This window comes from Coptis chinensis, chromosome 8 (assembly GCF_015680905.1).
Source record: "Coptis chinensis isolate HL-2020 chromosome 8, ASM1568090v1, whole genome shotgun sequence".
Lineage (NCBI taxonomy): Eukaryota > Viridiplantae > Streptophyta > Magnoliopsida > Ranunculales > Ranunculaceae > Coptis > Coptis chinensis.
Genome location: NC_141463.1, coordinates 57760707 through 57772340, shown reverse-complemented (window position 1 = coordinate 57772340; position 11634 = coordinate 57760707). Strand labels below are relative to the sequence as shown.

Genomic DNA, 11634 nt, shown 5'->3' with positions numbered 1-11634 from the left:
CATTGGGTCGTTTGGGCCATTTCCAAAATGACCACACTGAGTCATTTGGTGCATCTTCAAAATGACCTCACTAGGTCGCTTCAATTTTTCTCAAACAATACTTCGTACCAACAGCCCAAACAACTTGCATTGTATAAAAATCAACAATAGAAACTACAAATTATTCAACAATAGAAACCACAAATTGAGAAACTAGAGTTGAATTAAAAAAAAATTAAATAAAATGCACTCACCAATTGATATTCAAAACTGAAGAAATCCTTGTTTGCACCAACGAAACTATCCTTGCACAAAATCAAGTTTTGTTTTTGGTTTTTGATTTTTGATTGAGTTTTGGTTTGGTACACAAGAGAGATGATACCGATTGAAAAGGTTTTCCCGGTTTTCGCAATTTAGGTGGGGGTGGATTGGGTTTTTTTTTGGACTTCACTGTTTGGGCTTGGGCTGGAGGCTGCCCAATCCAATTCGTGTGGTGCCCAATATAGGGCTCTTCTTTAACCCGTTTGAATAGGTGTAATGGGTCATTCTATTCTAAGAATCTAAATCCACGCCATTTTTTTCCAAATATACGCACCATAAATACCATTTAATTAATTAGCCATTATTTTATTAGGGTTAAGAATACGAAGGGACTGGAGAGAATACGAAGGGATGGAAAAAGAGAAGGCTAGAGAAAATTTTCTTCACTTCTTCTCGCCTGCTTTATCCCCAAATCTCCCCGCTCTTCCGACTCCCCAAAAAAAATCTCTCAATTGCACAGTTTGTTTTTTTTGGGATTGAAGATCACCAATTGAAAAATCTAATAACCCCAACTTGGAGATTACGAAGGTGGAGATATACAAACCGGTAATCTCCGATTCTCTTCTCTCTCTGCTTTGTGCTAAACCAAATCAATCAAAAGAAACTTGATATTAATCTTTTTATTAACCTTCTTCAGGTGAGTTTCTTTAGAGAACCATGTCGAGAATTTCAGCAGTTTGAAAGGTAAGTGTTTTTATTTTTATTTTTTTATTCGTTCTTAATCTCATATATCATTCGTTAGCTTCAAGTAGTCATTCAACATTTTAAACAATGACCTGGTGGAACTGTTTTGGACCAACTAACAGTAATTGCATTGATCAACACCTGGTATATATTGTCACACCCATGTATTTGGTTTGATTATGACTTTCTTTTCATCAGGGGAATGATTATGACTAACTAACCTTTTATTCTTCTTCAAAGTTATGATTTTTTTTTATTTAAACTTTTAATTTTCTTTAATGTATAATTTTCTTTTTTTTTCCCTCACACAAGTAGTTTATCTTCAAAGGCAAAGTTCAGTTGTGTTTAATATGGTTTTCAACAAGAATTTTACTTAGCGTGGTTGCCTGTCCAAGATATATATGATGGTGGGAAAGAATCCTGTAAACTTCTAGAGATGGTTTGTGAAACAAGACTGAAACCAAACTATTGGTTAAGTCTATCCATTATTCTTATGAAGTATGAGACTAAATATTATGGGTGGAAAATGATTATCTTAAATCACTCGGTGATTAAGGTTTGTCGACAATTAACATGATTTTAGACGTAACTAAGCTACTAAACATGATTACATAACAGTGATTAGTGCTTATCGAAGATTAACATGATTCGAAAATACTACATCATTTTAATTATTTTTTTTTTACTTCCCTTCTAGATCTCCTTTGCATCTGTAACATGAGAAAACATCAGAGTTTCATGTGTGCTATGTTGCTTCATGTGCCAAGGAAATGCGAAAACTGTGTTTCACTCCTAATTGTACTTAACTACAATATTTCCGCGTGCGTAAGGAATATTTGATGAACTAGAACTGTTTTTAGTTGCTTTTGGGAGTTTTTTTTTTCCAGGCCTTCCTTATGAGATTGACACAATCACATCCCTATCAGCTTATTGACCATGTTGAACCCCAAGTGGGTTTAGGTACACCCTTTTGTTTGATCATATCAGAGAGGCAGCTAAGAGGTGATTTGGTGTATTGGCGAATGGTTTGCGTGAGTTAGAGACTATTTATGTTGACCTATACACAAATGTAAAAGGGACAGCTCTAATCTCGGCCTTCCATGGCATCCATGTGTGGGAGTGGAAAGGTTGATTAGAAATTAAATCATTTGGCATCAAGTCTAATAGGGTTGGTTATGTTATCCTTGTGCTTTTGACCTATGGACACAGTGGATTTCCTTAACTAGAATGGACATCTTAAGGAGGTAGAGCAATTAATCAGTAGCTTGCATGTCCAATGAGTGAGAATTTGGTCTTTTGTGTATGTGTGTTTGCACGTGTGTATGAGAAAAGCCCATCCGGCTCCCCATGCTTAGGTTATTCCGATTTGCTTTATCACAGACAAAAAGGTGGGGGAATATTTTTTTCCCTTAAGAGAATCAAGCAAAAAGAAAAGCCACTTAAGCACTTTTTTTTTTTTTTTTTTGCCTTTAATATTTTGAGATATTTCATATGTTCTATTTGCTCATTCTGTGGAAAAATATTTTTGGCACATATTTTTGTATTGACAACTACTTCTTTATTGTTTGTTACAAGATGAACGTAGATGCTCTGTTTGGCAGCAAAAATTAGTGCAGTACAAGGTGGTACTTGATCATGTTTGGAGTATCCAATTCTTGTGGTTGATGTCTTACATATGATCAGTGTAGGAAGTGTTTTGTTATCTCTTAGCCTCCCTCACAAATTATCCCACCACAATTTAATGAGAAAAAAAACATACAAAGAATAATAATTCAAAAGGCTTCAAATTAAAATCCCAACCTTCAATTCAACCAAAATCAGATGATTAGATCAAGTTTCACAACTAACAACTCCATACATATTTCCATATTCTTCAAAAGAAACTTACAAGGAGAAATAACATCAACTTCTTTTAAAGCAACAATCGCCAAATTAAACTGGGTCTAATTTTGTATCCACGAATTTGGAGGAATTCTATCTTTAAATCTTTCGAGAAATCAAAAGATGTAGTTGATTTTGCTTATGCACCAACTAAAATTAAAGGATATTTTTCAATTAGTTGTAGAGAGAACTTGGGATTATAGCATAGAAGAAGTTCTCCGTTTCGAATGAGATGCTAATATCATGGAAGCTAGTCTGGTAATGTAGTTTAGATGGAGGAGATGAAGAAGAATTTTCTTTTCTTTTTTGTTTTTGAGTTTCTATCAATCAAATTTATTATTTTGTTTTTTTCTCTCTCATCCTTCCCACTATACACGTTAGTGAATCGCACCTATTTGCTATGATAACAATCCACCCGGTTTTTGGCCATTTCTGTTTTCACAAATTATAAGTTGTGGCACACATACTGAAAATGGACTGGACCAAACAACTAAATATCTTATCCAGAGTCTTATTCCTTGTACAGGCTGGCGAATCCATGTTGCCAAACAGAGCCAGAACGTTACTAATTTGACTATTCGTTTCATAATCGATATTGCGTTGTTTTGTGTTTTAAGTTGCACAACTTTTTCATTGGGGGTTGGTTAATTTGGTAGACTCGAAAAGAGTTTATATGTGCATGTTTGAATTTATCTATTAAGAATTTCTTTACAAACATTGTCTAGATATCGACAATGGTGACTTATTTCGCATCTCTATCAATAAACGGTCATTTAATTAGCTAACAAAATTAATACATGCTAATTTTCAGAGTGGTTATGCATGGTGGTGCATCGAAGATTGGAGTCATGGACTCATGGTTATGGAACTATCATCTGGTGCAGGCTGCTCAAAGCCAAATGGGGTAAGTCTCTTGAAATACTTATCAGATTTATGTTTTGCTTATAACTTCAGTCTGTTAATGAGACTCCATGTAGAGAAGAACACTTACAGTCAAGAGACATCTTCTGCCTATTGGGTGATTTTTGTGTGTTTGGGTAACCATTATGCTATTCCAAGTTGTTATCACTTTCCCCCACTTGATTGATGTTTTAAAATTCTTAACTTAAAATAAATCATTTGGAATTTGTATAGGGTAACAGATGTAAGTGCAAAGCAACTGACAGAGAATTGCAGACATGTTCTAGGGGCATGAGCCTAGGCTATACAAGTACTTTTGGACCTGCATGACGCTCTTTCAGACTTACACAATGGGTTAGTGGTAGTTTTACATTGGTGGCTGCCTGATTTAGTGGTAGTTTTACATTTAGAGATTATAGCTTGTTAGAGAATGCTCATTTTGAGAGTCAATGAATGATATTGAGTCTTGAGTCTGAGTCTTGATAGTGATGGGGCCTTTTGTTTTTCTTCTACAAGAAATGTGGTGCGTTGTAGAGAACCTATTTGAAGATTGTGATATATGAGTCAAGGAAGGATATAATTTAATATAGTTTTTCTTCAAAGTTTGTTTTCTGAGTTTTGGAGAGAACCACTTGGAGTTGTGGAGATCAGAGACTTATTCTTTCTGTTATGCCCCATGAGAAATATTTTTCTACCAGAAGCTTGTAAAGAAACCCAACTCCATGCAGACTCAATCCACAGTCATGGCTTCAAGTTGAGAGAGGAAAGCTTACTAAATCCCCTCCATTTTCCCCTTCTTCGATGTAAGTACTTATTTTATTTTATTATTTAGCTTGGTTTCCTTTTCATGATATTGAGTTCATTTGTATGTTCTTAGAGAATCTCTCATCAAGGTCCCCGAACCGCCTGTTCTCCCATTTTATAAGCCTATCGATTATGTAGAAGTTCTGGCTCAAATTCATGAAGAACTTGAGTCTTGCCCTCCTCACGAGAGGTCGAACCATTACTTGCTACAGTTCCAAGTCTTTAGAGGGCTTGAAGAAGTCAAACTGTTACAGAGGAGTCTCCTTCTAGCTTGGCAGAAAGCAAGCACAATTCATGAGAAAATTGTTTTTGGGGCGTGGTTAAAGTACGAGAAACTAGGTGAGGAGCTAATATCTGAGTTGCTTGCTTCTTGTGGTAAATGTGCTAAGGAGTTTGGGCCAATAGACATTGCCTCACAGCTTCCCACTGGTATGGATTTTAATTCCCCTGAAATATATGGGATAAATGAGAAGCAGGTATCTAGAACTGTCTTCTTTCAAATTGAAGATGAGAGAATAGCCTATGACCGGCAAAAGATTGTCGCCCTATCAGCTGCATTTAATGCAATGCTTAATGGGGATTTTACTGAATCACTTCAAGAAAACATAGATATTTCCAAAAATGGCATTTCTCCATCAGGTATGAGGGCAATCAGGGATTTTAGTGAGACTAGGAGTCTAAATGAAATTTGTCCTGATCTTTTGTTGGAATTATTGACATTTTCCAATAAATTTTGCTGTGAAAGGCTCAAAGATGCCTGTGATAGGAAACTTTCATCTTTTGTTACTTCAAGAGAAGAAGCAGTGGACCTTATGGAATATCCTATTGTATAAAACTCCAATGTCCTTACTGCTTCATGTCTGCAAGTGTTCCTTCATGATCTTCCCAATTGGTTAAGTGATGATCGGGTAGTTAGGATATTCAGAGACGTTAATAGACAACATAGAGCAATCATGGTTGGGTTTGCTTCATTCTCGCTATACTGTTTGCTAAGTGAGGTTGCCATGGCCCGAGATCCCTGTTCAGATATTACAGCTTACTTCTTGGAACAGTTAGTTGAATCTTCAGTCAGTGGCAGGTAGAGGCAGTTGTCTTTTCATCAGCTAGGATGCGACTGGATTCTGAGGAAAGAATATGACGAAGCTGAATGATTATTTGAAGCTGCTGTGTCAGCAAGCCATGTTTATTCTGTTGCTGGCTTGGCTAGACTAGATTTCATCAAGGGATGGAAACAACGGTCTTGTGACAAACTTAGCTCTGTGATTTCCTCCTTTAACCCTCTTGGATGGATGTATCAGGAGAGAGCACTATACTGTGAAGGCGAGAAGAAGTGTGATAATATTGAGAAGGCAATAGAATTGGATCCAACACTTAACTACCTATACATATATTGAGATGCATGCCTGATGAGGAAGCAAAGTGTTGAAGCTGCTCTGGCAGAAATAAACCATGTTCTTCGTTTCAAGCTTGCATTGGAATGCTTGGAACTCCGGTTTTGTTTCTATCTGGCACTAGAGGACTACCGAGCTGCCTTATGCGATGTTCAGGCATTTCTTACATGGTATCCTGAGTATAGGATGTTTGAAGGATGGGTGGCTGCTACCCAACTATGTACACTTGTAAGTGAGCATGTTGACAATTGGACAACTGCAGATTGTTGGTTTCAACTATATGATCGGTGGTCTTCAGTTGATGATATTGGGTCCCCATCAGTTATATACCAGATGCTTGAGTCTGATGCAGCTAAAGGCGTGCTATACTTTAGGCAGTCATTGCTTCTCCTAAGGTAGAAACAATAGCTATGGCATGGACTCATTTGTGTATTCTGTCCATTTAACTTATTTATGTCAAGGCTTATTAAGTACCATAACATGCTTCTGATCAGGTTGAACTGTCCTAAAGCAGCGATGCGAAGTTTACAGCTGGCACACCACAATGCTGCAAGTGAACACGAACATTTGGTTTATGAAGGTTGGATTTTATACAACACAGGTCATTGTGAAAAAAGGCTTCAAAAAGCAGAGGAATCAATCAACCTTAAGAGATCATTCGAAGCTTTTTTCCTCAAAGCTTATGCTTTAGCAGACTCTAGGCAAAGCACATTTCTTTGATAATACATTTGTTTAATTCCAAATTGGATATAAAACAAATAACTTAGGTATGCCCTGGAATAAATGTGTTGCTATTGGAAATAGTTGGATTTAGATAACTACATACCATGGAGTTCGTGTCGAGGATTTACAGTTGGGTGTCATTTGAAATCTCAGAATTTAGTAACCTAAGGTGTTAGTTAATAATTAAGCTTTTGGGGAGACAATCTTCTATATACGCTAGGTTTAGTTTGGAAAGATGTTCATGTTTTAAGCAAATAATTAGGTTATAATTGGAGATATCTTTATATTATTGGTATCCAGTAAATATTTATGCAAGGTATTACTTCACGCATCTCTGACTATGTGATTATTAATGGACTTCTGCATAAGGGATGACTATGTGATTATTGAATACCTAAGTGATCTACAAAGGAAAAATCACTTTCAGAGGGTGGATGTAATGTCTAGAAATACAAGGTTTTGACATACACAAACTTTATTCTTGAAAATTAGAAACTTGAAAAGGCAAAAAGGAATTTCACTATTTCTATATATCTCAGCATTACTTGATTTTATCATGTTTCAGTGTCTACTCACACGTTGTAGCAAGCATAGAGTCACAATATGAAGCTCGATGGGGAGGAATTGTAGTCAACGGGTTACCTCTAATGGAATTTCTTCTAACAAACATTTAATATGGTAAGAACAAAAGTTTGTATTTCCCTGATCATGCATTGAAATGATTTATCATGGTGAACCAATATCCCTTATTTCAGCCTTTCAGGTAATAAATTCAATGTTTTTTTCATTTTGAGTTCGTTTTCACGATGGCGTTTTGTTTAAAATTTGATTGTCCTTGCACTTATTCGATGAAATGCTTCTCTTATTATTTGTATCTATTTACAATCACTTTTTAAAGATTTTTATGCAACATATGAATCCCAGTCAGATGCTTATTTGGTTCTAAGTTTTGGTTTAACAATCGAGTTATATAACATATGTAAAGTACTCAAAATTAGTTCATTTGACAAAAACACGGGTTTGTTGCAATTGTGCCACATGGTGGGTATGGATTTTTTTTTTTTGTGTTATTGAGACCAGTCTATTTGCCTTTGCTTCCTCCGCCTCATAAATGGTGTGGATTTGTACCTCGTGTTAGTCCTCATGCAACAAGAGGTGAAGGACTCTAAACAGAAGGAAGCAGCGATGAAGCTTAAAGCTGCAGTAGGTTTTCACCATGTTATCGATCTCCTTTGTTCAGAACAAAAGTTGGTAGTTGGTCACAACTGCTTCCTAGGTATATCTTTCTCAGAATTGCAAGGAAATTATGTTTGTATTAAGAATTTCACTTATGTGATCCTTTTACTGATACAGATGTTGCACACATACACAACAAGTTTCTGGGCCCTATTCCTTTCAACGATAGAGGAGTTTGTCTCATCTGTTAACGAGCACTTTCCATCCATCATTGACACGAAATATCTTCTAAATAACGACAATGTGCTTTAGTATAGGATGAAGAAGAGCAGCACAACCCTGTCTAAGGCTTTTTCCTATTTGTGTCAACAATCTGTTTCCAAAGGCTCTATTATGGATAATCTGCCTGCCAGCGTAAAATTTGAAGTTCAAGTGGATGAAATGAGGTTCTCTTCACACTCATATTTTTCTGATACATTTTCTATTGCACAAATTTTGTACTTGGTAGTGTCGTATGATTTATCACTACTTGATTCACCTACATGGTTAGAAAGAAATAAATCGCAACCAGTTCAGCGTTACTAATCTGTGCAACTTATGATGGACTAATAAGTCTCTTCATTTTTTGTTTTAAGTATTTCTTCGTGTTCTTGATATTGTTTGTGAGGAATTAACCTGAAAAACTAAAAGCCAAATTATGCTAAAAAAGTAGGCAGTTTTAAAGGAAAACTAAAGGTGTTTAACTTTTTATGTATTCACCTCCTTGCCACATTGTACTTTGGAAAAATGTAGTCGTTTCCACTGTTGTCTCATGTAAGTGCAGTATATGCTAGAGAGACATGCATATAGTATTCGAACAGGTTAATCATACCAAAATTGAAGTCCTGGGGGTATTTAGGTGCCAATTGAGTTTTACCATCACTCCTCTTTCACCTAATTCTAATCACAGTTTTGAGCTGTTTTTCTTATTCAAATAAAATTCAATCTGCAGGTCCTCTAACTGAAACTCAGGAGCAAACTATGCAACTGGTTATGATGTTTTTATGATTGGGTGTGTACATGCTTGCTCAGGCAAGCAGTCATCTAGGTATATATTTAAACATCACATCTTGTTGTTAGGATTCACCTATATTGAGAGGCTCCAGAAGTACATGAACCACCTTTATGTAAGCTGGAGAAATGGATCGATAATTGATCTATGCACTGGAAAAATTATTCCAGAATCTTTAGTTCAAAAAAGTAAACAACGTTACCCGAAGGTTATATTCCAAAACATTGTATTACTGTCGGGATTCTCTTTGGATGTACAGTGTTCAAGCACAGCCATGGTATAACCTTTTTTGTTATGGCAATATAGATTGCTCTACTTAACATGATTTGAGGATGCTTAATGCTATGAGTCTAGAATATGATATCCTAGGTTTGTGTCATTTTCTGAACTCACTCTGTCACAATTTCCAAGAGCTACTTATTAAATAAAACAAAGCTCAGAAATGAGTAACTATACCAGTCCACACAATTACTCAATTAGAACATTAAAACAAGGTTTATAACAAGTTTTGTAGAAGCGTGTACTGAAGTGCAAAAGTTTCATTCTTATATTAGCTTACCATACTTAACCTATCTCCTTGAGTTATTCAAATATAGTACCTTAAACTAGATTTTGATTTTTAGTTGTCTTCACTAGGCAGACATGCAGTCATGAAGATACTTCATTACGCCATGCTATTAAAAAGAGAAGCTCGAGTAATCATTTTTATTTTTATGAACTTGGATAGCCGGAATATACAGAATTGGATTTCACAGTTCCACCTCTAAAAATAAAATAAATTCAGAAAGGCATACAATGTTCACTCTCTCCAATAAAATTTGTTTGTCAAGAATATATGTGCAGAGCACGTGCATTTTTGCTAGTATATATAAGGGAGGGATCCGTTTACCATGGTTTATACCACGCCCCTTTACAAGACGAGTTAAGAGCTAATATTTTGTGGATATGATATACTAACTATGGATAGCTACTCCACCAAAATTCAGTTCATTTGGAAACCTCTAACTTAGTTAAAAAATGTTGCCAATTTTTAATTTTTTTTTAACGGACTACATTCTTCGATTTTGCAATTATCTTTTGACATTGTTAAACACCATCAAATGAGATGAAATTTTGTGGAGGTGATTTTCATGGTTTATTAGGACATATCCACAAAAAATTAGGTTATAGTTCGTCTTGTAAGTGAAGTTGTGGGGCATAGTATATACCATGGCATGAAAACCATGATATATATATATATATATATATATATATATGGGGAGGGATATATCCACATTTAGTATAGCTAGATTCTAGCCACATTGTAAATGGATCCAAGCAAAATCCTGGACTTAAAAGTTGAATTAAGAGTTGAATTTTTGTAGATATTATCTCCCCACCATAGAGAACATGCTCATAAAAATTCAGCTCATTCAAAAAAGTCTAACCTTAGAACATGCTCACAACAATTTTGAACCATTAGATGAAAAGTTAAAAAATGAGCACTAATTTTTACATGGTTAGACATATCCAAATATTATAATTTTTTGTGAGAATGATCTTATGGTGGAGGGATCTTTTCCACAAAAAACCAGACCTTAATTCATTTATATGTCGAAAATGTGGCTATAATGTGCGCATAAGAATGTGATATATATATATATATATATGGGGTGGGTTCCGTTTACAATGACTTTCATACAACAGTTCATACAACAAATCTTGACCGCACATCATACAAAATCTAATGGTTTTTAGATAGAGTGAGTTGGCATTAATTTTGGCGATAAAGTTGTGCAAAAAAACGGCTCAAGCCAAGTAAAAAAAAACCCCCCCCCACGTATTCCATTCTATTTTTCTCACCTTCTCGTCTCTTTTAGATCGAACAACAAGAAAAAAAAAATCTTAACCAACTAGATTTTTCTCCCCTCCATGACCGATAGGACGTTTAATGACAAGAATGGGATAAAGCCACGTGCTCATCCTTTTCTTCTCTCTTTTGAAATTGCTCCCCTTCTCTTTCTCTTTATACAGAAAGTAACAAAAAACAAGGAACAAATCATCGTTCCAGTTCTATCTCTTCTCTCTACCAAGAATTGTGACTGCTAGGTGTTTGGCATTTCAAGGGAGAAAAAGGAATTCAGCATGTACTCTTGTTCGTTACCTCTATTACGCAGAAAGAAATAAGGCCTTTGCTTCAATTCTCAAGAATTAAAACTTGTAAATTTGGGTTTAAGGGTTGATTAGCTGAAATCTTGCGGCTATTTATTTATGTTAATGGGTTGTAAAGATTGTAAATCTGAAATACTTTTTTATAAAATTTTGTATTTTGGGGTGAGATTGTGGAGATATGTGTTTGTGCTGAACGTATTAGACAAAATGTCAATGAAATGTTTTTTTTACAAATTTGTAAATGATGCAATACCATTATATAATGGGTGTGTTCGTTTGTTTGTTTGGCACTTTGGCAATGTGATACCACATTGTTGTTGGTGGGCAATTTGATACTACACTTAGAGGGTTGAAATTAAAAATTGGTCGGTAGACTTGCCATCTAATAAGGGACCTCACACACTCTGATTCCATTCTTGGAATCTTCTCTAGGAAGTGATATTCCATGTCAAAAGGGGCAATCTGACCAAGCCACTTATACCCTTGTGCTGACCTTCTTAAATTGTAAATGGTTTCTTTTTTTAATTAATGTTCCCTGAGTAACTAGGAACCTCTGTAGGTTACAAACAGATT

At 35.5% G+C, this 11634-nt stretch overlaps 1 pseudogene across 1 annotated transcript; it reads left to right on the top strand.

Moving 5' to 3' along the window:
• The first annotated feature begins 546 nt into the window (after nt 1-546).
• On the top strand, nt 547-8440 carry LOC147482113 (ETO1-like protein 1; annotated as a pseudogene). The gene is made up of 7 exons (XR_015205394.1): nt 547-846; nt 938-984; nt 3677-3769; nt 4000-4568; nt 4643-6355; nt 6455-7959; nt 8037-8440. The product of XR_015205394.1 is annotated as an ETO1-like protein 1 (transcript).
• The last annotated feature ends 3194 nt before the right edge of the window (nt 8441-11634 follow it).